At 41.2% G+C, this 27605-nt stretch overlaps 1 long non-coding RNA gene across 1 annotated transcript; it reads right to left on the bottom strand.

The window, feature by feature from the left end:
• Positions 1-6874: 6874 nt before the first annotated feature.
• LOC112973484 lies at positions 6875-26401 on the bottom strand. Its single transcript, XR_003255994.1, has 4 exons — positions 26251-26401; positions 9628-9693; positions 8564-8746; positions 6875-7609 (listed from the first exon to the last, which is right to left on the bottom strand). It is a non-coding gene; the product is annotated as an uncharacterized LOC112973484 (long non-coding RNA).
• Between the last annotated feature and the right edge of the window lie 1204 nt (positions 26402-27605).

The following is a 27605-nucleotide window of genomic DNA, read 5'->3' as shown; positions in this document are numbered from 1 at the left end:
ATATGTCCTCCACGGACTGAAAAGCGCCCCCAGACTAGTCCATTGAAGATCATTGCCTTATCTTCAACCAGCAGAAACTTCCTGCCACTGCATCAGATGCTCGATACCCCTGGAAACTGCCTGAAGCTGCTCGGCAGTGACGGGCAGCTCCTAGCAGGTGGTCTGACCCGTAGCAGTCACCTTCCTAACCTAACATAACCCGTACTGCCATTTTTCTTCACAGTAAAAAGCAGTGATTTTCCCTGCACTTTTGGGATTCCCTGTGTCTACTATAGCTTTTAGGCTRAGGGAGGTTTTTGTTCTGAGCAGTATCAGCTGCTTTAAATCCTACTTTTACTCTGGCTTGCAAAAGTTTGATTTTGTTTAACAGAGGTGAAACGCTGGGGAAAGAAAGGGGGGAAAAGAAGAAGACTGCACTAATAATTTCTGGGTAATTAAACTGACACGGTCGAGAAATGGAGAACAAGGCAGACAACAGGGCTAATTCTGACTCTAAGCCATTACCAGGGTCTATTTTCCACAGCAGCAGGAAGTCAATGATGTAAGTGGAATTTCCTACAGCATAAGAAACAGGATAATGGAGGTTGACATTTGAATATCTGAAATTGTCTTAAGAGTGATCAAGAATTTTCTTGGGTTTAGACATGGGTTTATAAAGACAGGGTTTTTTTGGGGGGGGGCGGGGCAGAGGGGGTTGCTACTCTTGTAAACATAGCTATTATGTTATCTTGGAAGCAATAAATTCTTTTACATTACATTTTGTTTTATAATAACAGCTAATGTTTCTATTTGATCTGGTTGGCACTCAAAATAACACCTTCATTTTGTAAAGGCTTTTGAGAACTTAAAAATTAAAGTCTCTAGGCAAAAAGAAGGTGTCATAACATTTTTGGTTATTAAGTATAACACATGCTATGTCTATTTTGGTGTCTAACCATGGCCTGTCCATTCTGCTAACATAGTAGTCTGAAAGAGTGAATTCCTACTCTATATTTCTTTCTTGCATTATAGGAGAGATAAGGGCAGTAAGGAGAGGGGTGATTACACCAGAAAAAAAGATAAGATCTCTGCTCCCCTCCAGCAGTGCAGCAGAAAGTGGACCTGTGCCAACATCTCATAGCATGTCCTAGCTACAGATTCAGTGCTGTTTACCAAGGAAATTAGGTGATGAAGTGGCCTCTCCTCCTGGGGCAGTGCAGTAAAATGACGTTTGTACTGTGGATTTTCTGGCAACACTGCAGCTGACGCCATATACACATCTCAAAGTATCATCACAGCTTTGCATGGTGACTGAGGGTATTAAACTGTCTGATATTCAAACGTGGATCACAGCCCAAATATTTCATATACATGTTTTAATACTATCAGACATCTTTCCTCAGGAGTGGCTATGACATATGAAGGCAAACCCAGTTTTGGAGAAAGAAGTGAAAACTTCAGAAAGAAAATGTGTTAAAAACAGAAGGAATACTTTTTTTTGGAACACCACTATTTAAAACACCTTCTCCAGCCACGTTAAAAAAAAAGAAGCTGCAGGCTTAATTGCTATGGCTCCATTTTACACAGGCTACATTTATATATAACAGTTGTGATTACTGCCTGCTGATTGATTAATCTTTGCTGAAGCACTGCTTTTTTTTTTTTTTTTTTTTTTTTTGATCTTACAGCTGCCTCTGCAATGGCTCATCCTCCTGACCTGCCTCGCTCTGTGCTCGTAGCCCTCAGCACAGGGAAACCCTAACATGGGGGGAAGTCTCTGCAATATGAAGCCCCCAGTCTGCTGCTGTTTTCTACCCAAAGTTTCCCTTCACTACAGTGTTTTGGACTTCTAGCTTCAGAGAAACCGAAGCTTTCCAAGCGCTGAAAGAGAATTGCTCATTTGTAATCTGAGGGAGAGAAAGCAATTTCCAAAACATGTCCTGGCCCCCGAAGTGCCAGGGACAAGGATGGAGTCTGGAGCAAGATGCTGGCTAATCAGCCATCCAGGCACCGGCAGGGCTGATCTTCACCAGCGAGGTGTTGATGCAACCGAGGGATCATGCAGGACAACACGCCATCCAGCAGAATATATTCAACATGTATTTGGSGGAGTGGTGGGGAAGGGGAATACTCAAAACATGATCATGTTTGATTTTATATGACAGCCAGAAATAAGTGTGAAATCAGTGTCTCCCTGATTTTGCCATTCAGTATTTGCCGGTAGTACACTTTCTCCTTTCAGATGGTGAAAGCAACATTTTGCTTGTAACTGCCTTTATTTCCCTCATTAACCCTCTGCCACAATCAGTTAGGACCTCTTGCTTTTTCCCAGATCTGTATCTTATGGATGCCATCTTCAGGGAGCAGTTATTGGACTCCTTATATAAGTCACTGTGTTTTCCCTATTTATTATCTGTCTCTAGATACATGCAATGCGCTAGGATGCATTCCCAAACAGAGCTATTAGGCACATCTCGAAGCAGTAGCACAAAAAGACCATTTATGTGCACCAAGTCAAAACAGCTACCTTCACATAGAAATASCTATTTGCATTCAGAAGCATGGTTTGCGTATGCGCACATGAATACCTTGAGAAAATAATGCAAGAACTAGATTTTGAAACTTCAGTTTGCTGAATAAAAGGTAAGGGTGGCAAGAGCATTCGGTTACATACTGGCATTTGGAAATCTGGCCTTATTGACATTTCTCCCTGTTTTATTAAAAATCACCAAGAAGCAGTGGCCAATAACCCACATTTAGTATGTAGGACATATCATAAGAAAATAACATTTCTCTAACACCTTCCAAAGACCTAACAGGAGCGCGAAAGAAATTATTACAAAAATGTAATTGTCTCTAAGCTGTCTTTTAAAGGAGCAGAGCTTCTACACAGGGCATTGCACAATGACAGAAAATMAAGACGTGCAACAGATCCTGATTTTGCATCTCATCCAAGGCRTAACACCTCTAGAAACATAATTTGCTCAGCATCATACTGGGGCGTTGGTCTAACATTAACACAGAAAGGAAAACACCACCTCCTAAATCACCAGCGKCACTTATTACAACACTTAGGTTTTCTTTGGAAGTTTCCCAAAGGCAGACCAGGCCTGAACGCTACATTACTTTAAGWTGTGGCAAGATCACAGCCTGAGACAGTGTGGCTGCAGCATACATTACCATCTGCAGCCATCACCACTCATTGCATTACATATACAGTAGAGTATGTGGGGGTGGGAAGGGTTATTTTCTATATGTCTGTTAGTTCTATATTTCTGTTAGTTCAGTTTTAAAACAAAAGTTAATCTTTGYCTCCTTTCACAGTGTGAACACCATGAAGCCTGGTAGTAACTTATTCCCTGTGATGCTTTTTCAGTAGAGGCAATGTAGGGGACCCTATGCTAGCTAATTTTAAAGCAAGAAAGGCTGTGAGGAATGAACCTTTACAAGCTCTGGCCAAACTTGGATCTTAAGAGGGCTGATGGTTAGAGCTTGACCAACCTTTGGGGGRCATTTGGACTAAAGGGAGTAAAGAAACCAAAGTGCCAAGTGTGAGACAAGAAAGAAAAAAGGGCAAYGACAGTGGGGAAATTTCTTGCTCAGAACAAAACCAAACAGACTGGGAGAAGTTTTTCCATGGGWTAAAGGACAGACGTGCCAGCAATGTCACCGTAATGCAAAACAAGGGTCTGAAAGTTTATTGCACTGAAAAACAAACAAATGAGCAAAACTAGTATGTCTTGTGCTCCAGGGATACAATTCACAGCTGGTATAAAATACCATTTCATTCACTCAGCTGAGCTAAACAAATCTACGGCAGTTTTGGATCTTCCCCTYTACGCTCAAAATGGTTATGATATTCACGCCACCGAGTGCCCGACAGGGTCTTCGCTGGCACCCATGAGCCCTGGTCACCAGCAGCTGCCCGAAGGCAGCACAGCGCAGCACACAACACGCACAACCCTCCCCCTTTGCTGCATCTTCCAGGGTTTGGCCTGGCTAACAGGCTTTCATAGCACAATTACTGCATTTTGGTTTTGGCAGGAAAATAGCTCTGGGCAGGTGTAAAGGAAGCTTGGAATGGGTCAGGAGAAATGGGGCCAAGAAAGGAAATGAGTTCAGTCTGGAAAAGAAATCAGGACAAGGACATCGGGATCGGCAGGCCCAGAAGTGGGGCTGAAGCAGAAAACAAATGAAGTCAGGGGAAACCCAGAAAGGATGCAGCCGGGAAATGGTGGGGGTGTGAAGAGGAAGCGCACATGGATGGGGAGTAATTAGGTGACCGCGGTARTGAAAAGGAAACAGAGAAAATCCAAAACAACATGGGAAAGATGTGAWTTTTTTTTCCCCTCAGCCACGAGTTGAAAGCTCTTCTTGCAAAGAAAAAGAAGAAGTTGCATCTAAGCCAGACTATCTGGAACTTCCAGTGCACATGAAATTTATGAATTTGCTGCCTCTGGTCTGAGAGATTTCATCTTTAATAACACAGGTGTGTGAATCTCACGGGATTTAGGCTCGTAATCTATTCTTAATAAGTACCTTCAAAATACTGAAGGGATGCTGCTCTCCCATGTGATGAATTGAGCCATTCCTCCTCAAGTGTCCAGGGAAAGGTTTGTTTTTCATTTGAAAAATAAGGTTTTTCATTGAAGTATATTTTTTACTTCCAAGCAGTAAATTTGACACTGAAATATCATCCTTCTAGAATCATTATTGAATACTAAAAGTTATCACCTAACTTTTTTTTTCATAAAAAAAAAGTGGTAAGAAAAATGACACTTTAAAAAATAAGAGACCAGAGTTGAAATTCAATTTGAAGTTCTATAAACTGACTCTACCTGGTTTCTCAATAACATGAGGATTGTCTGGAGTTTCCACTTCCAGCTCAAATTGAGCTTCAAAACACAGCTAATGCAATCAGCCTGCTGGTCCTGATCACTCCAGCCTGCCTCTGCGGGGGACAAGGCGCAGAGGAGGGCGCGGGAAAACCTACAGCAGGCAGTTACAAAGTGCCCGCGAGGCAATCTATGGTTTAGAGAGAGCCGTGTGTCCTGAAGCAAAATACTTGCTTCTTTTTGAAATCCTCGGTTTTGGTTTTTATCCTTACTCTTGTTACACTGTTAACAATTTGCATAGGGAAGAAGTGGGACAAAAACCTAGTCTGAGGCTGAAATGTGGAAAGTCATGTTTGAATCTYTGCTTTACAGTAAGGACTCRTTTTCAGTCTACAGTTCCTATATGCCTGTCACCTTGTAGCTTTTCATCCAAAGGGGCTGAAAACTAGAGAAGAGAAACAGTCCGAATGGAAGTGAAATAATACTATTTATAATACTGTTATAAATATTATATAGATAATATTATAATACTACTGGTGTTGTAAAGTCAAAATAGAAAAGTTTACCATGTTAGGAAACTTCTCTGATAAAGATGATTCATCCTGTGAATATAAGTTTTCTGCCTCAAAACAGAAACAGCTAGTCTTTTTTCTTCTTTTTTTTTTTTAAGAGGATTGCCAAAAGTATTTAATAAAGGTGAAATACTGCATTTTTGCCTGCTTCTGCTCAAAGTGACTRAACTGTTTCTATTGGAATAAACAGTAAATAAAACCACCAGAAAGCTGACATCCAACATGGCAAGTTTCAGCTCTGTAGTTAAGTCTGATATTCTTAGAAGTGAGGAAAACCACAGGAATGGGAGGCACTTGGCAAATGTGAGGAGAGGCAGCACGACCAGCCGTCTTTTTTTGCCCTGCCTAAAACTGCATCTCAAGACACAGTTTTTGATTACGTCGGTTCGTAGCCTTGTCTGCCGTAAGGTGACATAGCTGCGCTGAYGGCAAAGACACTACATCAGTTTATATGTACAAGAGCTGGATGTTCATTTTATTTTCACGAGCTGGGTATTGGTGTGCAAACGCTTGTGTGGGGGGAGAGTTTTGTGCAGTAAGAGCTACAGCACGTTTCTAACGTACAGGTTGTTTTATCAGAATATCTTCCTGAAGATTACCTGCCTCAAAAGGTGCTGTTTTGTACGGGTTGTTTCTCCAGACAAGGCTGCCATTATTCGCAGAGAGCACTCGTAGGAAGCACGAAGGCGATTATCCTGTACGCAGGGGTATTCTGACATTTTATCGGATTAACTGGATATGTATACTTGAGCTTTTTWAAATTGCAGCTCTGAGACGTGACCATAAATACGGCAACCGGAGAAGCAGGTGGCCCATTTCAGCTGCATGCGGGAAGCAGGAATATTTGTAGGAGCGGGGCAGTAGATGCCCGCCACCTCTCTGCGCCTCCTTCAACCAAGGCTGATGCCCATTCAGTAGCTGTAATTCTTCCTGGTTATGGCACTGTGCATTCCCTGTTTTTCATGAAGAGAAAGCAGAAGCTGGGAGAAAAGCGCCGCTGCAGCTYTACACTCCTTGTGGCACCACGAGGCCTGGCTCCGGGTTTGGCCCCGCGGCGCCCCAGGTCCCCGGGGTGAGCCCTGCCTGCAAGGACACTGAAACACCAGTCATACCCCCCATTTTGGCAAAGCCCTGACATTAATTATCTTGCATGAAGGGACACAGAGCTGCCCGGGAGCCAGCCAGGTCGTCATCCCTGAGCTCTGACCCAAAGCGCTCCGGCACTGCTTTGGTGGAGCATAAAGGGGCTTAATGTACTCTCAGGGCTTGGTCTTTAGTGTTCTCATACTTGCCATAACATTAACTTCACATGTGAATCGATACCATTTCCTTTCTTCGGTTTCCTTTCAGAGCAGCATCTGTCCAGCAATGCTGAGAATCGAACCCCAGGCTGTGCATGCCAGCCCGTGCACTGGGCACAAATCTGCAGCTCTGCACAGGCTTTAACAAATTATACTTGATATTTTCACATCTTTTTATGCTGCATGCTCACAGTTTGGGAAAGGTTTTATTTGTTTTTGATGTCAAAAAGGAAGGTCGTCTTAACAAATGTCCGGTTAAGTTACAAACTTTAAACTACCTCCCTCTACTGGGCCAGATGATAAACTCAGATAATTAAACCTGTTACATGGGCATACAAATAATAATTTGGTAATTATCTAGCACTTTCCTTCCTGAAACAAGAGCTGTGCAAGCTGTGGAGTAGCTGCACAGCAGTGATTTTCAACCACGCTTGTCCTGATAGAATAAGGCAGCAGCTCCAAGTCAGGCATGCCGCACAGCACCTTCAGGAACAGCAGAAAAATATAAATTCCTCATTTCAGACGATGAAGACTGTTTTACACACACGCAGGCAGAAGTGACTTCTCAAGCGAGGGTATGTAAAGCACATTTTGGCTAACCACCTCCTGCTCCTAGGCAAAATATCACAGAATCCTTTATTACAGGGCGCACCGAGCAGCAGCCCAGAGGCCTAATTTTGGTTTGCGAGGCAAAATTAAATGCATTCCCAAAGAGGCCCAGAGGAGAAGGAGCACGTGGGAGCAGCGAAGCCAGCGCAGCATCGAGCGGAGATGGGTTGTTGCTTGTGCAGGGCAGAGTCTGAAGAAAGCAGAGCTCCGCTGCCCTCCCCRAATCACGTCCTCATCCGCAGGCAGCGCCAGGGGCAATCAGCGAGCGGGAATCGCTTTCGGTTTGGCTGGGCTTTTTCTGGAACGGAGAGCCCTGAAAAAATGCAACGTGCCGTATTTCAGTTTGGCATTTGTGACAAGCGCAACCTCGATGAGCACAGGGTCTGCAGGAGACCGTCACAAACCCGTCCCCCCCTAAACCCGCTGGCAAAGCTCCGGGGCAGCAGCAAGCTGGGAAGAAAAGCGGGACAAAAAGTGTCCTTGGGAAAGAGCAGCCCCGTACCCTGCCGATGCCGAGATCTCGGGTTGCGCTGCAGGCCCCCGCACAGACCTCAGGGTGCCTCCGAAAAGCCAGAGGCCTCTCCAGGGGAAAGCTGCGGGTTCAAGGCAACGTTGCAGTCACTTAAAAATAACTCGACACCTACTATCTCGGAAAGCAGGCACTGAGTTTTCTGTTATATCTGCATGAGAAGAAAGAATTGAATGCAGCTTTTTTGTACATAAATATATGCAAGGCATAAATACAAGGCTCGGTTTGCAATACCATTAAGCACAAATATAAGCCAGTCTTGGAAAAATAGATTTTTGGACAGAAATACATACATAGATATTTCTGAAAATGTTTTTGCACCTAGAAACTCCCACAGCAGAGCAGACTGTACGGTTTCATCCAGAGCTGTGCAGGCACGCGGGGAAGGATTGTCAGATTGGGAAAAAAAATGTTAGTTGTTGAACGCAGACCTAACTATGACCAGACTGTTTTGCCAAAACTAGCAGAGTTACACTGACTGAGAAAAAAGAAAAAAATCCCAAAGCTGTGGCAAGGGAGCTGGGTTAGCGAGGTGCCCCACGCGGCGAAGCGGCACAAGGCTGCGGGGCTGGGCGAGGAAATCGGCGGAGCAGAACGGGAGTCCACAAAGCGCCGCCCGTGGTGCCGAGGTGGGCTTCTTGCCAGCTCTTAAAAGGCGGCCTTTGGGGGGATTTGAGGGAAAGGCCCTTTGTGTTCATGCAAAACACTTAGCTGGGAAAGGCTTTGGGGGAGACGCACAAGGTACCAGCTGCTGTCCCGGCCCAGAGGCGGCAGGAGCAGACGCAAAGTGGCTCTGCTGCATCGCATCCCCGCAGCTTGCCTGAGGGCTTTCAAGAAGGATTTTGTCTCTTCAGTGCTACATGCGAAACATGGACATAAAGCCAATTATTATTTAGGTTCTTTTGTCATTTTTCTTGTATCCTTTTGGAGAAAAAAGAAAAAGGAAAGAAAAAAGATCCAATTATTAAAACTCTGATGTTTTTTCCAGCTGAAGAGCTTTAGATAGCACAGACAAACTGAATGCTTTTGTTTTCGCTTCCCTTTTGTGGCTTTCCTCGTTAGCGAAAACTATTGGAAATCATTAGTGGAAATATCAGTASGAAAGGCTAATGGTTTTAGTCATTCATATGCATCAGTCACCGGCTAGTTGAAAAGCTACTACCTGGAGTACTGTTAACATAATTTTAAACACTTTATTTGATATTTTCAGATTTGCACAATGCACTATGATGAATTTAGTCAGATGATTTTTGATGAAAGTGAGAAGGTTTTGAACACGCACGCTCAGCGCTGCTTCGCCATTTCCCAGGGCTGGGGCAGAGTGTGCCTGTGAGGTAGTTTACTTGCACTGATTCCTTACCAATCTTTCAGGAATTATATCCGGATTTTACCTTTAATGAGATGTTTGCATGAGAATAAATGTCTTTGCCAGAAATAAATAAACATGCCATATCACATTTCTCCTAGATGTAATTTTCATGGAATTTAAAAGCTAATCCTGAGCAGTTGACTCATTTGAGAATTTTAATCCYCCCAACACAGCACCTGCCCATAGGTGTTAAAGAGTCTGGCTCCTTCTTAAATCATCAGAGGATATTTTTTCTGAAATGATAGTGACTTGTCTGCTTTCATGCATATCATTAAATTCGTTCCTCCACCGCATGAAACCTAAAGCGCAATGAACACCGCAGAGCCCCAATTTGCGGCTATGAAATATAAAATCTGAGATGTAGATGTAATTGTTTGCTTTCTTGGTACTGTGCTTTAGAATACCACAGACCTATGAAGAAAATGTAACTTACTTTTCTGTGTCTCACTAGAGCATTACAGGCTTCCATATGCATTGTAGTCTTTATTGATCACCACAACTAAAATTGAAACAGAAGAGCAGAAAATCCAGTTTCTTCACTGAAACAACTGCATACGAAACATGCTTTACAAAGAACACATTTCTTGTTTTATTCTATACAGATTATCTATATTCAAGACACAGGATAATTTTCTATGTGTCAGGATGCATTTGAAATATTTTTAGAGTAGTCATGCACTATTATGGGATAGGAAATGGCAGTTTCCTCTCTTGAAGCTGTCTGCAGTTCTGTTTTTTAACACTACAGTATCTCTAAATTGCTAATAATCTCATCTGAAAGATCATTTATTTCCCTCAGTAATATAGACTCAAATTCTATCCCATGAAGATTATTTTCTGAAGTAATCAGCACTATTTTTTTTCCTTCAAGTCATCTTAATTGAGTTAAATGGTTATGCTGTTGCCTGCAAAAGGTGATCACTGATGCGCTGAAGGCAAAAACCTGTCTCTGATGCACAAGCTATCCAAGTACTTTTCTAGTCCCTGACGGCAAAAATTTTGGGGTGGAGCATTGCACAACAAACTCTCTCATAGTGAGGCACACACTCACAGCGTGTCCTCGAGCTGGCCATACCCGGAGCTGCTATAAAACAGGATAGAGCAGAGCTGCTCCCCTTCTTAGCAATCTCACGCAGAAGACCACCACCTTCATCGCCAGAAGGGGAAGAAGCAAAGTGATGTGTTTTCATCATCGCTTTGAGACTGCAGCCTGCATGATCCTCATGCAAGGGAACAGACAGGAAGGTTGCTTTGCTGGATAAGCATTTGAAATCCAGATGGAGCGTTATCCCAATTACACACATTTTTAAAAATCCATAGGCTTCTTACAGGCAATTTCATGGGAGAAAAAAAAGGGGGGGAGGGGAAATCCAAGCTAATAAAATACATTAATTGTGACTATTTCATCAAGCATTACTAATTAATCCACTCAACAGCCCTATGGGATAGATCACTTTGTGATATTCTGTGGATAATTTGCCAGTACGCCTATGTATTTCTCCAAATTGCCTGCCCAATTCACGGAAACAATTTGACTTGAGCTTGGAAATACTGCTTCCTCAAAGTGATTATCTCCAACTTTAAAGAAGTGCTACCTCCAATAATGACAACAGCAGAGGCCAGAAAGTTCCATTTTAAGAATGTCTTTATTCTTTTAAGTCCACAGCCCTAAAATCCTCTCCTCATTATACTGGAGGAGAAATGGCAGAGAAGAATGGCCTTGAAATTCTGTATTTGAAATACACCTTTTAGTTAAAAGCACAGGAAGACTGATGTCGTGTGGCATAAGAAATGACTCAGATATAAGAATGGGATCAGACCTAAAAATACTCATGAGAAAAGCCTGTGTTTCAGTGAATTAATCCTCCTCATTTCGCTGAGATTTCTTTCATGAGCAGGAGTTTGCAGGAGTCAGTCCAAGGCATACCCGAGTTGTAAGCTCAGATCATTGCTCGCTAAGGTTGCCTTAGCAAATCTGCTCCCATCTGGTGGATCATATGCCATGTGCACTGCCAAAGAGAAGGAAATACTGCAGCTCACGTAAACGTAGTTGTATCAAACTTGCGAAGTCAGGCACTTCTGGCAGTGCTGTTTTGGCATGGACCAGCTATGTGAGTATTTCTCTAGCTCCTCTGATGGAGGTCATCATCTGTACAGAGCCCTGTGCCCTCTCTCAGGGGCTCTTAACATTGCCCCAGCCGACTAGCTTGAAGCAAACGAGCTACGGTTGTCTTGGTCAATGCAATTAAAGCAGCAAACACTTCTTATATAAACTTCTGAATAGTACGAGGGTTTTCAATTTTACAGTTTGTTGAAGCTAAACAGATGTTTTCAACCTGCCGTGAGTGAGGTGACGATTCGGAGGGACTTCAGGGATGCGCAGCRTTATGCTGCTGCCTCTCCGGGCCRCAGGAGCCCAGCTCGCCTCCAGCTCGGTGCCCCAGCGGGAGCCCGCTTTTCCAAGGGCCGTGGCTTTCTGTGGGGCGCTCCTGGCCTGGTTTCCGAGAGACTTCGGCAGGCAGGTTTCAGAGTTACTGAAACACACTTTCACAATCCCTAGCTGGAGGACCAGTTTGGGGCGCTTGGGAACCAAAGGGAAACGGCACTGTGCGTTAACATCCTTCGGTGCTGCTTGCTCCGGCAGCCCACAAGTAACGAGTGAGCCAGTGCTCTGCAGGCAAACTACGAAGAGGGAGAAAAGTGAACGGGGTGACTGTATTGCACCCCAGTCATGCTCTAGAGGAGGACCAATGCAGGCGCCTGGGAAGCAGCTTACATTTTAACGTGACCCCCCCAACCTTTTGCTGCGCTGGCTACATCAAAGAAAGATGCCGTATCTCTGATGATTTACACAAATAATCAAATCCCTAAATTTACTGTTTTTTCTCCCTTTCATGTGTTGCCTTTGATGTCTCAGTCTCCCTGTGCAGGTGCAGTAACAGCCTTGGTCAAAAAATGGTATAAAATACCAATGTTACAACTGGACATTCCCACTCTGATTGGGCTCTGCAGGAAGAAATGATACGAACTCACATATGAAAGCCTAACCAGAGTACGGAAAATGCTTTTAGACCTGCCCAGGAGGCCATGTATTTACACATGTCTGTTCCTTGTGGTTTTTTGAGGTGCATTTCCCAGATATGAGAAAAGAAAGCTTATGGTTTGAATAGCGCATGTAAGCTGGCCTCAGAACTCTCTTCTCCTCCTCTCCATTTCTCTTAACTGATCTGATAACAATATCATTGCATGATTTAATATTATACTGATTGTTAAACCTGGGTAAAACAGACTGAACCAAYCCTGGAAGATGGTTTCTGTCAAGTAGAGCTATATTACACTGCTACTTTTGCTCAGAGAAAAGTTGAAAATTGAGACCTGAGCAGTATCAAGAAGTTCTGCATTTGTGGACCTCATTCAGATACCCCAGTGAGGGTATAATCCTCATTTCCTTACAAGACATATCTTTATATATCTTTCATGCTTAATTTCTGTCTGCCAGCAGTCCTCCTTTGGGAGTTTATCGTCTTTGTTCTGGGGGCTTCATCAACTGAGATTAGTTGGAATATGCATTATTTATTAGCCATGCAAATCATGCATGATAATCTCAGTGAGCTATGGAAAGTATAATTGTTCAAGACAAACACAATAAATTTTATTAAAACCTGGACTAACATCTCCATATTTCATGTTGAAGAATGGCATTAGATTTCCTTATTCTTCGGGTATAATAGTAAAAAGGACTTCAAACAGAYAGTTTGATGTATTTTTTGTTATTATTATTATTTAGTTGATGTTCACGGGTTAAGAATATTAAATATATAGCATGCAACTCACATTTACGAATGGATAAAATGCAAATTTAGGGGTGCTCTAGTAGGAGAAATAACATTAATGGGACTTACTCTACAATCCCTAGTCTTAGGAAATAATATCTATTGAAGCAAAATTGGATATTTTAGGTGTAAGGGAATGGTCCCTTTTGCAAATATTTCTAAATGCATACAAAAGGATGAAACATCAGGAGCACTATAACTACTAAAAATAAACTACCAAAACTACACGCTTTCATGCCAACATACTACTCTATARGAAGTAGGAAGCAATAACTGTTATACTCCTTTTCACATCTTACATCTGCCTACACATGCTGGTGTTTCAATTGTAAAGAAGAAGCTATCTGCTGGGGCTTTTCAGTAGAAGAGTATTTTTAACTTTCTTTACAAGGTGTGTGGGTGGTTCACAGATCCAGCCCAAATGGCCCTGTGGCCCAGAGGAAGGCAGCCCCCAGGCAGGGGATCCCAGGGGCTCCCTTGCAGGGAGCAGGGCTGGAGCTGCTCCTTGTCAGGGATGTGCTGGAGGAGCTGCAGCAGCAGTGCAGCGCTATTCATGGACCTGCAGTATCTCACGGTGATTTTCTCGCTTCAGTAGAATTCTGCTTGTGACTAATTTTGCTCAGCGTACTCAAAACTTGCTGGGAGAAAGTTGCCTAGTATATCATTTTTCTTTCGCGTAGGTTTTGAATGGAGATCAAGTTTTGATCCAGACGCAGTCTCCACAGCTGAGAGAGAATCAGTCATCTAGGATTGTTCTCACAGCTTTGGTGTTAAATTTCTTGATTCAAGACTTTCCTGTAACATTACTGCATAAGACATAAGGATATCTGATCCAGTATCTCAATTCAGTGCCAACTTCCAATTGTTTTTAAAAGCCATGCTTTGAGTTACAGCTTTACATGGATCCTGTAAAAACCCTGTTTCCTTTCACCTTTTGGGGAACAGTCAGAAAAGGGGGTCCTCTCAAGAGATCTCTTTTGGATGGGAGTGATTGGAAAAGATTGTATCCTCAAACAGCACAATTAAGATCTCACAAGGTTCCTTAGCCCTGAAAAATTTATGCAAGTTCATAGACAGTAATTTTTTTTCTGAATGGTATGAGGCAAAAAAAATTCTCACTCCTATGCAAGCCAAGTTGAGTTTCTTTTCTTATTGCACTTTGCTGTAACATGTTCTCTAGAGTCTTCATTACCTTTCATTTTTAAACTAAGCTGGCATCAGATGTCCAACAAAATGCAACTCTTCATTCCTCCTTTCTTCTTTCCTTGCAGAAACCTTTTTTTTCTAATGAAAACTGATGAAAACCATCTGTCTCTGTCCCCTCTCCCCAACTTTTAATTCTTTCCCTGTTTTAAGCCTACAACAGTGTGGGATGACAAGTCCAATCCTAAGTGTATTCAGATTTTCAGGACTTTAGGAGATAAAACAGACAAGTAGTTCCTGTTTGTTTGTGTCACTGCCCAGGAAGAAATATCATTTCTCCAGGGAACTCACACCGCCAAAACACATACGATATAAAACAATCAAGAGTTTTCCTCCCTTTACCTTGGTCAGTAAAGAAACAAAGTCTTCCTACGGTCATTTTTAAGGGAAAATACAGGAGAGAACGAGAAATTGCATTGAAATATCCTGTGTAGTACCAATTTAGTCTGCCCATCTGTATGATTTAACAGGATTTCAAAAGGCATTGCTCGTTCTGCTTAATCAGTTATTTCTACCCCTTTCACTTCTTTCTTAGAACACTTAAACAATATTTTTTCCCTGTATTACCAGTTTTTGATTATTCCCCTCAGAGACTGCTCCCATTTAATTTCCTCCCTCTCTCTGCCRGAGCCCTGACAGCCCTTCGGCTCCCCTCGCATCAGGCTGAAACCCCGCTGCTGTGGCAGCTGAGAGCCGTCAGCTGTGCAGATTGCAGGAGGCTCAGGTGGGAGTAGGAGGTTCCCGTGCAACGTTGCTGGACAACATGCCAGCGGACCCCCATTACGCTGGATTTCGCTCCTCTACACCCACTTTTACCCAAGTAAAAGTGCAAAGGGCAGCATGCTATTATCTGCCAAAGGAGGAAATAACAGAAAGGTTCTTTCCCTGATAGTTGAGTGTTTCAGCCCATTTGGGGCAGTGCTCTCCGACAGACCAGGGCAGGGGGTCCGTCCCCGTTCCAGGGCGGTGGTGGGAGGGGGCTGGCAGGCACCTGGCCAGGCCATGGGGAGGGAAGCCCAAACCTGCTGCCACCCGAAAGAGCCAGCCAGGAGGTGGGAAACCCTGCGAGGAAGCGAGAGGAAGAAATGTTCCCAGCTGACAGGGTTTCTGCTGGTAACCCAAGTGGGTTTAGCACAGCTAATGCTTAACAGCTGTCTGTCTGTCCCTCCCTGCTGCAAGAGTCTGAGTGCTGGGGTTTCTCCCTGACCCTGTACCACACGTTGAAGCATCTGCCCTTCACCATTAAGTGGGGCTTGTTATTGTGCTGCTTTGCTCCATGCTGCATATGCATTTGGACACACGGGGAAGGTGAGGATGAGACAGGAAACGAGGAGGAGCCATAGGAGACCTTTCGGCTCCATTTACCTTGTGCCTCGTGGGCATGGGAAAGGAGGAGGGTGGGGCGGTGGCAAGAGCAATGTGAGCCCAGTTCTGTGTTTCGCTCGGTAGAAAAGATCCGGATGGGAACACGACTGGGAACAGCACCTCTGGGCCGACGGATGTTTGGAGCACCCCACACCATAACCTCCTAACGGCCCGGCCCAATCCCATCAGTTTTCATAGAATTTTTGGTCTGAAGGCAGCAGCAACAAGAGTCTTGCTATACATTATTTTTAGCAGGGGAGAAAATTACCACTGAGGTTTCACACATTTCCTCTGTTAACCCAAACCAATGTTTTTCAATAGATGAGATGAAAATACCTGTTGGGATAATTAGTCAGGTATCTTTCCCCAGTATGTGTTTCCTATGGCTTTCTCTCAAGTTCAAAAAAAAMCATCAAAACTCATCATCAAAGTGTCAGAGACAAACTCATATTTCCAAGAGACTTCTAATTTAGGTTCAGCTGCTACCCTTTCATATGTTTGCTACAAACATAAAAATGACAGTCCAGCAGGAACATTTATTTTTATTTTGAATACTCTCCAATATGTTTTAATTTCCTAGTTTAAAGATTCCTCCTGCAAGTTCACATAGCTCCCCCAGTATCTTTTATACTCCTTTTGTTTTGACTATGAACTTAGAGAAGACATACACAAGATAAAATGTGTTAGATTCAGCTATTGTGAGGTCTTTGAAGCAATTATGGAGCCATACAAGTGTAACATTCAGTAATAAGAGTTAGACAAGGCCAAGGGGAATGCCCTACTAATAGGAAATGTTGAAGGGACTGGAAAATAGGCAGAGCTTTCGTAGATTTTATTTTACTACATAATACAAAACTCATCATCAATATTCCCAGTGTAGAACTATCATTCATATTACAGTACAGATGGTTCACATATTTTAAATTGTAATTTAATTACTCTGTTCATAATCATACTGCATTTGAACTTCACTGAATTCCTGGCATGCTTATGCAAATATTTTATTGGAGAAGTGTGGCTTTAATAGAATGGCCCTTTCGCATAATTTTCTTCTTTTATTCCATACATGTTTTGGATCATTAGAAAAACACCATTTATGCACTGTGCATAAAACTCAGATATTTACATTTACAGAAGCGGCTTTGTTCTCCTATATTTCTTCAAGTTTATATCCTGGTTTATAACAGAAGGGGTTTCATTGCTGAACACTCTTGACTCTTAATACTCTTGACTCTACCGTCAAGAGATAGACTGCAATCAGGATAGGGAAAATGAAGAAGTAGTACAGCCCTTCATTACATCAGTGAAGTCCCACATTTAATTTTTTTACATTTTGACTGAAACCTTAAAAGTTATCACATAGCTTAAGAATAGTTATGGCAGGCAACACTACTATTGACTGGATCTGCAGAACAGTCTTCAGTCACCACCTGAGGCTACTTTCACCTCTAAACACAAACCTGTCAGTTGAGTTTAGAGAGTTGTAAAGATTACTAGCCTTGCCCTTATTGTGCTACTATTCTCTGCTTCTTCTTCATTTTCCTCAAAAGAAAGCATTTGCATGAGGTACTCCTCAACATGTAAGACAGCCTTGAGTCTCACTAAATACTTGCTACCACTGCACATCAAGAAATACAAAATCCCTCATCTAGTCCTGAAGCTCATTCCTACTAGAAGAAGTAGCTTGAAATAAATATCTTTTCATACTTGCTCTCTCTCTCTGCCATGCTATTAAAGCTGCAGAAGCTCATCTATTCCCATATATCCTRTCTCTAGAACTATCACTATGCAATAAAACATCTCCAACCTCTAACAGTTCACCCTCAGCACACTATGCTTTCTCCCATCCTCCCCAGGTGCACTATATATCACAACAACAGCTCTGTGACTCCAGAATTTACTCTCATCACCTGGGATGGTGGGTGGAGGGAGGGGAAGTTAAAATCCTTAACAGGAGAGTTCAGGGCAGAGGTACTTTCTTGCCTTTTTTCCTGTTAGTGACTAGCAAGGAAGTTCCTTATGGGGTAGTGGGGTTATGCAGCTTCTCAGCAGTAGGTCGCACTCTCCCCAATGAAGCATATCTCTCTTACTTGTTTCTACCTACTAATAAAGCTTGGGGTAACTTTGAAGTAGAGCTTGAAGAGAATATATTAGCTTCTGAAACTTAGGAGAGCTCTACCTCTTCTGGCAAAGCTGCTCTACAAAGCTTAAAAAAATCCAGCAACAGCAGTAACAGCTCCTTTCCTTGCTCTCTCCCCAAGACTCATTTATCTGGAAAGCAAGCAAACGGAAAGGTGATTTTGTATGTTAGTGTCTAGGTCCCAGCCCTCAGAAGGGAACCTGTGCTCTGTAACATTGGTCACCCAGGCCGCATGAAATGGTCACTGAGTGAAATGCCTGAAAAACCTGCAGAGTTGGGGCTGGAAGCCTCCTTTCCAATCCCCTATGGGAATATCCTATTGCAAGCTATCATCACAGTTATTCTTTTGCAATAGATATCTGCAAGCAGCATGTATCTTCTAGATGCCAATGTCTCATTGACCTAGCCTAACACACTTTGCAAAGTTTTAATTTGAATCTCTACATTTCTCAGCTTTAAAACGCTAGTTCAAATTTACTTTAAATGATTGTTTTTAACAAAGTGCATCAGATTTTAAAGTTTTCCTGAGTAAAGCAGTTCTCCCATAATTGGCATGTAGAAAACACTAGTTTCAGCTGGTTTGTTTTGTCTTTCCTTTGCTATACTGTTGTTCAAGCTGTTGTTTTCGTGCTGCCACTTAACATGCAGGTCTTTCTAGGTTCTCTCATTTCTTAAGCAGGTTCATTGCTCTATAGTCTCTCTGTGTCTCCACAAATTTACTTTTCATTTTTAACGTTGTTTACTCTTTCTTAGGGTGGCAGTGGTTCAGTTCTTAAGGAGTTAAAAGCATGTTTCCTTTTATTTTAGCAGTGCATACCAAAGGGTGCCAGGATTATTACATAGAAGTGGCCATGAAGTTGGTATTTATTCTTTGACAGATATATAGGAAATAGGAAACGGAAGGTTAAAAGTTAATGAAAGAGTAATAAAGAAGCTGATTATACTACTGAATGCAGTCACTACATGAAATCTACACTGAAACTCAAAACTGAGTTATAGATCACCATAGAGAAATAATAATCCTAACAAAGTAATTGTACTCATTGTAAGATACAAAAACAATGAAATACTTATAACGTGAAAGGACTGTATATATTAAAAGCATTTAAATACTTCTAACGTATTATGGTGTTCCTAATATAAGTTCAAACAAAAATGCTATTGTGCAAGTAGCATAATGAGCAGTGTGTGCAGTCACAGAGATAAGTATGCTTTTCTCAGGTGCCAAGTCACTTTGACTTCATTTCTGCACTTCATAGCACCCCTGAGGCACATAGTACATACCTCTACAAATGCATACTCTCATTTACCCTAATTTCTGTTATTTGTCCATTACTGAATATTTTAATACAATAACTGCAAAAAGGCAGTCCTGTTTGTTGCGCTACATACTTCCCTCTCACCTGTTTGGAGACCATTGAGAGCTCTGGTGCAATTTCAGACTCTTGTTGATTTAAAAGTGTCTGGACAGCGAGTTTCTAGGGAGCTTTAGGAGCCTCTGGTTATGAATGACATTAGATACAACTACTTTAAATGCCTAATTTCCATGAAGAGAGCCTTAAACATCAATATAATTGAACATAATTCATTAATATAATTAAGTGGCTAATATTTTTTATGTCAATAAGTAGACTGGACTCCCTTGTTCTAGTAGTGGAGTCCTGTCCAAAGTACAGTTAATGGCATCAAGCCCACTGATTTCAGCAGGGGCAGGGCTTTATCTTGATTCCTAAGATCCATTTATATGGGTGTTTTGCCTGTTTCCTAGGATTTTTTTCATCAGTTAACAGAAGTAAATACTGTTCATTCACTGTGCCTCTGAGGCTAGTAGAAAGCCCAGGTTCAATATCATCTAGTTTGGCATCCCAAAGCATTTTCCGGAGAACTAAGTGAGAACTAAGGTTTCTCACTTCTTGAGTAGCTGATCCTGTTGTTTGCATACTGTTGAAACATCTATAGAAACTTCTGGGAATTTTCATAGCATGAGGCTTTCAGGAACAGATGCCTATATGGGGAATTTTAGCAGGCACAGTACGACCCCCTCCAAAAGTCTCCAGCAGTATCCAAAACCTTCACCTGTAGCTTTCCAAGTCCAGCATGTAGCCTCTCCCAGTGAAAATGGCAACCTGCTGCTCCCACATCTGGGGGCCTCTCATCCTGTCCTGTAAGCTTCAGTCCTAATTTTTTCATTTGTTGTTTTAGATGTACTCTTAGTTTGTCTTTAACAGTTTACTTTTACACTGCCTGATTACTGCTGTAGCACATTTTGAGTTTAGTTTATCTGAAAGGTGGCCACTTTTAGACTGCAAATCCAATGCACCATGTCAGAGGCATTTACTAGGCAAGCAGTACTCTCATTGAACCAAAATTTGGTTCAAGATCACTGTTTTTATCGGATATGTCTGTGGCCTCTCTCAGTTTCATCTTTTCCTCTCATGTTACATATTTACTTTGCCACACTACTTGTTCTTCAGGGGTGGCAGATGAGAGAGATTTCTATGGGTGGCACCATAGCAAAGCAGTGCAGGCACATGTAAGCAAAGCAGAACAAAATCAACTGTTCAAATACACAAATTACTAATTGTCTACAGATCTATTCTTTTACTAATGGCAGGCATTTGTAAGGCTTTTCAAATACTTGAAAACTATGAACATTAAGGGAAAAGGATTAGCGATTCCACTGAAAAGAAGAAAAAGGACCTGACTTGGGGCTGACTCCTGGGAGAGATTACAGAAGTGAGCCTTGGTGTGTGATGGTCCCAAAGGGAAATGGGACGGGTCCTCATCACTGGATAAATAATTAGCCCAAGCAAAGTTCTGCTCAGTGCACAGTAATTGGCATTATTAACACTTTGTATTCATTCACTTCAATGTTTTTAAAGCAATGTGCGTATCCGGGCTCACACCTACATACACAGGTGTCTCTCTAACTTTATTTGTGCAACTACAGTAAAGCACAGTGCTGCTGTTCCCCTCCCACCTTCCTTTCTTTGCTTCCCTCTAGTGTGTCCCACATCAACATGACAACTGTTGTCTCCACATTTTAGTGTGAGTGGCAAAAAGAAGACTTTAAGTACTATTAGTGGATACAGGCTAAATAAAACATACAATAAAGAAGAGCTACAGTTTGAAAGCCTATATGCAATAATTCTTTGAATTGCAGCATTAATATTATCTTTTTTGGTATGCTTTCTTTCCTTATGTAGTAAATATGTTAAAAACTCTAATTTGCTGCTACTTTTCTGTATTTCACAGAATCACAGAATGGTTGAGGTTGGAAGTGACCTCTGGAGATCATCTAGTCCAACCCCCCTGCTCAAGCAGGGTCACCTCGAGCACATTGCACAGGATCACGTCCAGGCGGGTTTTGAATATCTCCAGAGAAGGAGAGACTCCACAACCTCTCTGGGCAACCTTTTCCTATCTTTTCCAAAGATAAAAATGCACTGTCCTTTTGCAAGGAGCCCTGGGGTGATAATTGCTCTTCTTCACTGCTCAGACTAATTAACTTTTTATAATTTTGAATTTGTTTGAAACCATTCACCAGATTCAAACTGAATTCACATATAAACACAGATTATACAAAACTGTGGATAAATTATTCTCAGGGAGCCCTAATCATGGCCACAGTTTGAAAGAGGAGTATAGTCATTGACTTTGATAGGACCAATATTCAGACTTTTACTTCATAAGAAAATATGGCTGCCCCAGATTTTACTTGGGCTTTCTGGAACTTGGAGAAGAATGGGGAGAGGATGGTATTCTCACAATTTACAGCTTTTAGATTTTTTAGATTTTTTTTCCAGTTCTATAACATCAGTCAAGATCATCCAAGCCAAAATTAAAGAAACTCTTACATGTTAAAAAATGCTTCTGTATAATATTCTTGAGTATCAATTTTGCCAAACTTGCTTACTTTCAGCCTTTTTGAATTATGGTTTAGAAAAAAACAAAGAGAAGCAAGATTAATAAAATGGAGGAACAGAATATACAAAACATTGTATAGTTTTGTTAAATAGTTGAATGTCCAGTAAAATAACTAGATGAATTATTGTCATAATTTGAGTTCCAATGCACCGTTCTGGTTTGTAATTACTCATGAGCACTGTTAGCTATTAGCCTATCACCTCTAATTTCTTCCTTTTAAAACATCTTCTGAAAACTAAAGACCAATCATTAGGCATTCAACCATATAAGCAACAAAGAAAACGCCTTTGATAAGTAGCATGCTGTAAATTAAAATTTGTGAGAGTGTGGATTTTGTGAATAACTTATTCATTGATAAAGCCACACTTTAATTAAGTCTAAGAGATCAGAAAGCATGTTACTGCACAGGCTGAATAAATCTTCATCACATACACAGGCTCTTTTCTACCCATGTGGGATATAACAGGTGCTTTCAAATTTGCAATGAAAATACAGCATTAAGGTTACCTTTACTGATTGCAGATTAATGTATGACAGCATAAAAAGATGTGTCAGAAAAGATGTGTCTCTCTTCCAAGAGATATCTCTTAAGTGTTGCTCACTATCCTCAGCCCCGTCTCTATTCCTTTGCTATTATTTCTACACCTCAAATCAAGACCTCAGTCTCCATAGCACAGCTCAGCATGATGAATTCTTCATCACTGAACACTTTTAAAATGTTATTTCACCCTATTTTCTGCGTATAAGGTCAATCCAGACCGCCAAACTGGCTAGCAGTCTCAAGGAGGAAACGACTAGTCATACCTTCGCTAGAGCCATGCTGGAGGGTGAAATGAGACAATAACAGAGATCCATTTTTCATCCAAAGAAAAGCACACACCAGGCTACTTCATAGCATGTCTTTGCCAGCCTCAGACGTAATGTTGCATATGATGGGGGTGACAGGTACGCGTTTTTATACTGTTTTAATAGTATTGCAGATTGGGAAAATAAATCATCACCACTGGAATGATCGACAAAAAAGCGTGATACCACTGGCACATTCTGCTTGCTTTGGTATATTCATATCTGCTGTTGGCAATTGATTTCACCTGTACTTTACAGGATAACTCATCTGCAAAGATGCACATGTGAAATGTCTCATATACAAACATTCCTAGTGATTTTTATGGGATAATTTCTATATAAAAAAGCTATTGCCCTCCTGCCCCAGTGCTGAAATCTGTGCTGGATTTGACCTTAACTGTAATGTTGGTACTTTATTTCTCTTGCTTGTGTATTATATAATTCCTATTGTTTCATGCAAGGATAACTGTAGAAAGCAGAGATAAAGTTTCAAGTCTCTTTATTTAACCCATAGAAAATAATTAAAACACATTTTTCATCTTAGCATCCCCTTAGGGCTTAACATACTGTGAGACACACATCATAATGTGAAATAAGCTTCAAGACAAATGGCCTGGCTTTAGTTTGAAAGTCACCTCTGGAATAAATGCATTTGTCTTCCAATTTATGTCACCTCTTACAATTTTTTTATTTTAAATTCTGACATGTTTAAGATAGAATTGTCAGATCAAACCCTGTACTTTAAGTATAAAACCATGCACTTTTATCCTGGGTTTTTATTCAGCATATGCTAATGATTTTTATGTGGAACACTATTAAAAAGGCACTCTACCAATTGGAGGAAGAAGAAATGGGGAAAAACTCCTCTCTCTTTAGCAGTGTAGAGATGAGGGCATATCTTTGCCTGCTTGCTTTCTGATTTTTCAGCCCTTTGTCAGCATGGTCATTAAACTGACAGTGTTGTGTGGTTCGGTGTTTACACATGGCACCATAAAACTGGATTAGCTTGTCCTCCCTTTGCCGGATTGCCAGAGTGCTGTGGAAAAAACGAGAGGCTAAAACTTGCGCCAGCTGTTTCGCCGTTTGCCTTTGGAGGCAARTGCCAGGCCCTGCTCCGTCCCCGTTTCGCGGTTGCCTGTACCTGCGAGGGAGCAGGCGCGCTGCCCACAGAGTGGTGCTCCTCTGGGATAAGGGCAAAGGCTTTCACGGGCTTATTTATTATTTACTGGGCCAGGTTCTATTCAATGTAAGCAAGAGCATCATTGGCCTTGATGAAGAAATGTGTGATCTCCTGTCAGGAAAGGCAAGGTGTTTCCATGCAAAATATTACAGTTAGTTAATGAAGCAGCACCTTAATTTTGATTTACAACCACAAAATCCCACAGAGGGCTATGTCTATTTATATTATGCTTTCATGTTTCCTAAAAATATTAGTTCAAAACAAGTTTAAGGAGTCTTATGATGCAGAATAGGCCAGTTCTTCCTAAAAACATCAGGAAAAGCCTGTGGTGTATCTTTCAATAAGTTAAAGTTAAACAAGACATTATTAAGGAAAACTGGATCTCTCTTTCTGACCAAGAGCTCCCATATGTGCATTTATAAATCCCCTGGCCAAATTCTTTCATCAGATACATACATATGAGCTCCAATCATGGCACACTTAGATTCATGGAAATGCAACTCCCCAGTTCCCCAAAAGCCTTATAAGAGTCCTGTACAGTTATGAGTATAGCAAATTGCTCTAATGAGGAATCTACTTAAAGTTAATTGTGTTTCATTTAATTGTGCTGTTTAAATAGCTAATCATTTTGTAAGTATTATTTTCTAAGTTGTTTTTAGTGGATAGTTTTCCCTTTTTGTTGTTGCTGGAGGAATTCAGTAATAATTAACTGACATACTATGTAATTACACTGATGAAAATAAGCTATGAGACATTTTAATAAAGGGAGACTCTTAACAGGATTTGAATTTATGACCTTCAAAATATGAAGCAAACGCTTTATCCATGAGGTCACTCAAGCTTTCATTACAGCCTGAGAATTTATAGTTACCAGATTAGCCACAAAAGGGCTTTGCTTGAGGTCTTTGGATGCACTGGGAACATGTTAAGAAACAGACTGAGAATGATAATAAATATAACAGTGGAAAAACACCTGAGAAAGCTTGTTCCTCCTAAGCATCCAGATCTACACATGTGCCACAGGCAGTGGAAGTCCAACCTTCTTCGTGTGTTTTGACTTTAGTACAAAGGAAGCTAGGCCCATACCTCTATCTCTCTATGTGACCTTACAGATATTGTTTTTTCTGTATCTATATTACTGGTGACTCAAATAGCAAAACAGCACAGTTGTGGGCATCCTGCCATGGCCTGGAGCAGGCCAGACACTGTGGATAATATGTCAGTGGTTGGGAAACACRTGACTTAGTGAAAGTTTGGAGTTGTATATTTTCAGATATTCTTTCACATTTTGGGAGCTTGCCTGCTCCACTCCCTTGGCCGGTCCAAGGGAGCTACAATAAATGGCAGTGACACTATAAACTCAGCTGCACTCTCTGGTAATCTCTGAGTCCTTTTCATGACCATTTTACAGGACCAGAGTTGAGGTAAGAATCTCACTACACACCTTGGCTCTGAGACAGCTAAGCAATATGTGCCATTTGTTTTCTTTAGCCTTCGGAACATAATTCATTTCACTCATTCTCTCACATTTAGGCTTACAACAGTTTTGCCACATTTTCCATGAAATAGTCAGCTGAGCTGAACATTGCATTGCAGAAAGGAAAACCATAGCTTTTAGAAGTGGGTGCTTCGGGAACATCAGCGAAGGGCAGACGAGGCAGCGGTGGCTCCTGTTTATGGGGAATTCTGATGGTTTCCATGCGAGCTGTCAGCTGCTTTGGAAATTCAGCAGTGAAGCAGGACACATCTTGTGCGCTTGCAATGTCAACTTACATGATTCAAGAAGGAATCGTCATACTTGTTTCTAAAATCAAACACATCTTCCTCCAAAATCCAGAGATGATCATTGCTGCCTGTTTCAGGCTGCAAATATTTTGATACTTGTATTTTTGCAATAGAGCACAGTGAGACCAAGCACTTTAGATATGTTGTCCAAGGGATTGCTCATGCAGCAAATGTCAAAGATGCTGCTATGCATGAAAATATTTTAAAGCCAAGTGTGCGTTGGAAAGATCCTGGCACTTTCTGCTGGCCAGAGARCCTTTGCAATAGCAGGTAATGAGAAAAACGGGGAACAGAGCCAGTGGTTTAGGCAGAAAGCTCAGAAAGCAAAAGTGATTGGAAATACACTCTAATTGTTGATAGCAATTTTCAGTGTTTTTCAGGTTTGTCCCCATTCTTTGTCTTATATATTTAAGATAGGTACATGATAAAACTGAGCATGCCTAAACATAAAATAAGAACTTGGGAACTGAGGAAAAATCAAATCGGTTATTCCCTACACAGAAAATAGAGTCTTTGAGATGGATAAACCGGAGAGGAAAGTCACCTAAACTCTTCTGAATCATTAGTGACAAGCTTGGCTTGTGGCCTAGCTGCAGACTGCCAAAGTCTAGTTTGCCTGTGCCTCATGAGCACGCGGCTGTGGACRCTTTGAACAACATTGCTCTTCAGAGATTATTTTGAGTGGCAGGGTGGGCCACATAGACAAGGAATAAGTATTCTCTAAGTAGCTTTAATTAAAAAGAATAAAGGCTACATAATCAGAATTTGATGACATACCYGAATAACAGCAGATACGGCTTGCTTGCTGCTTTATAGGACAGAAAAGCCCGTAGACGAAGAGATATGAAAGCTCTGACTTCCAAAAAGAGTAAAACCATTTTTCAGCTCTGGGGCAGAGGAATGGCCTGCATTGCCAAATAAGGGTCGCGCTCAGGCAAGGCCGATGACCTCAGTCAAATATTTATTAAAGGGGAAAGAAGTATTTGTAGCAACTTGTTTATTGTAGCTCTTGCTCGTACTGATAGGATTTCCTCCTCTCAGTTATCACATTGAAACCTTCCTTATGACTAACTTGGTCCCTTGGACGTGTTTTCAGCCCGCCTCTGGCTTTTCCTGCTCTCCAGCAGCGCAAAAGCGAGCAGCTTGTGTCATGATTATCCCCCCAATTACCAGAAGAGATTAAGAGGTACAAAACTTGCAAAACGTGCCCAATAAGATGATATGAACTAATGACAAGCTTGGTAGAGATATTCACCTTTACCAGCTTTTCAGTACAGCAGAAGTTCAGCCCCCTGTGACCATCCTAATGATAAATGGAAATTAAACTGGTTTAAATAGATTCTATCTACGTAAAGTAAGCATCACTTTGGTTAAAAGAAATGGGTTTTGACTTTTAGACAACAGAATTCCTCACACACCCACTGTAATTTGAGGACAAATAGTTCCTCTTTAACATACTTTATAAACAAGTTAATATTTTCAGTTAATAAAATATTCTTGAGTACTGAAATATCAAGGATTTTATTAATCTTCTATTATTTTTTAATCACAGCAAAGAACTATTCTGGTATGAATTTTCCATCTTTTCTGAACAGTTTTCATCACAGCCCTCTGGCAGACATTGTTCCCTTTTCACTGAGGGGAAAAAATGTACTATGGGGTTCTATATAAAATTTCATATAGCATGTTTTTATCATACGTGGTACTATTTTCATGAGAATATTTATTTTACCAATTAAACAGCGATCCAATATAAGTTAATGCAGATAGTCTTATGTTTAAAACCAAAGTTATCCACAAATATTTATAGCCAGTCCTCCTTTCAAATAAAATTTTCTTCACTGGGTCTTTTCTCCTAACCTGAGTTCAGTGAATCATTCGTAATAATTTTATTGATATTTGTTATTTATTGTTATTGATTTTACTTTTTGTTAACTGTTACCAATCCAACTCATTTAAACGTGTATTTTATTGTGCAAAAAGTAGTTTAGTGAAAGTATGCAAACAGGTCATTGTGCATGACCTGTGTGCTATTGCTGAATTATTTAAACTAGATTATTTTGGTTTTGTTACTGGCGAGGGAGAGGATTTCGAGCTATGTATTGATAATCAGTGGTTCACACACTGGTTCG

This window comes from Apteryx rowi, unplaced genomic scaffold, assembly GCF_003343035.1.
Source record: "Apteryx rowi isolate R43461 unplaced genomic scaffold, aptRow1 scaffold_55, whole genome shotgun sequence".
In the NCBI taxonomy this organism is placed as follows: domain Eukaryota; kingdom Metazoa; phylum Chordata; class Aves; order Apterygiformes; family Apterygidae; genus Apteryx; species Apteryx rowi.
Note: the sequence above shows the minus strand (reverse complement) of the source record. Positions and strands in the feature narration are given on the sequence as shown.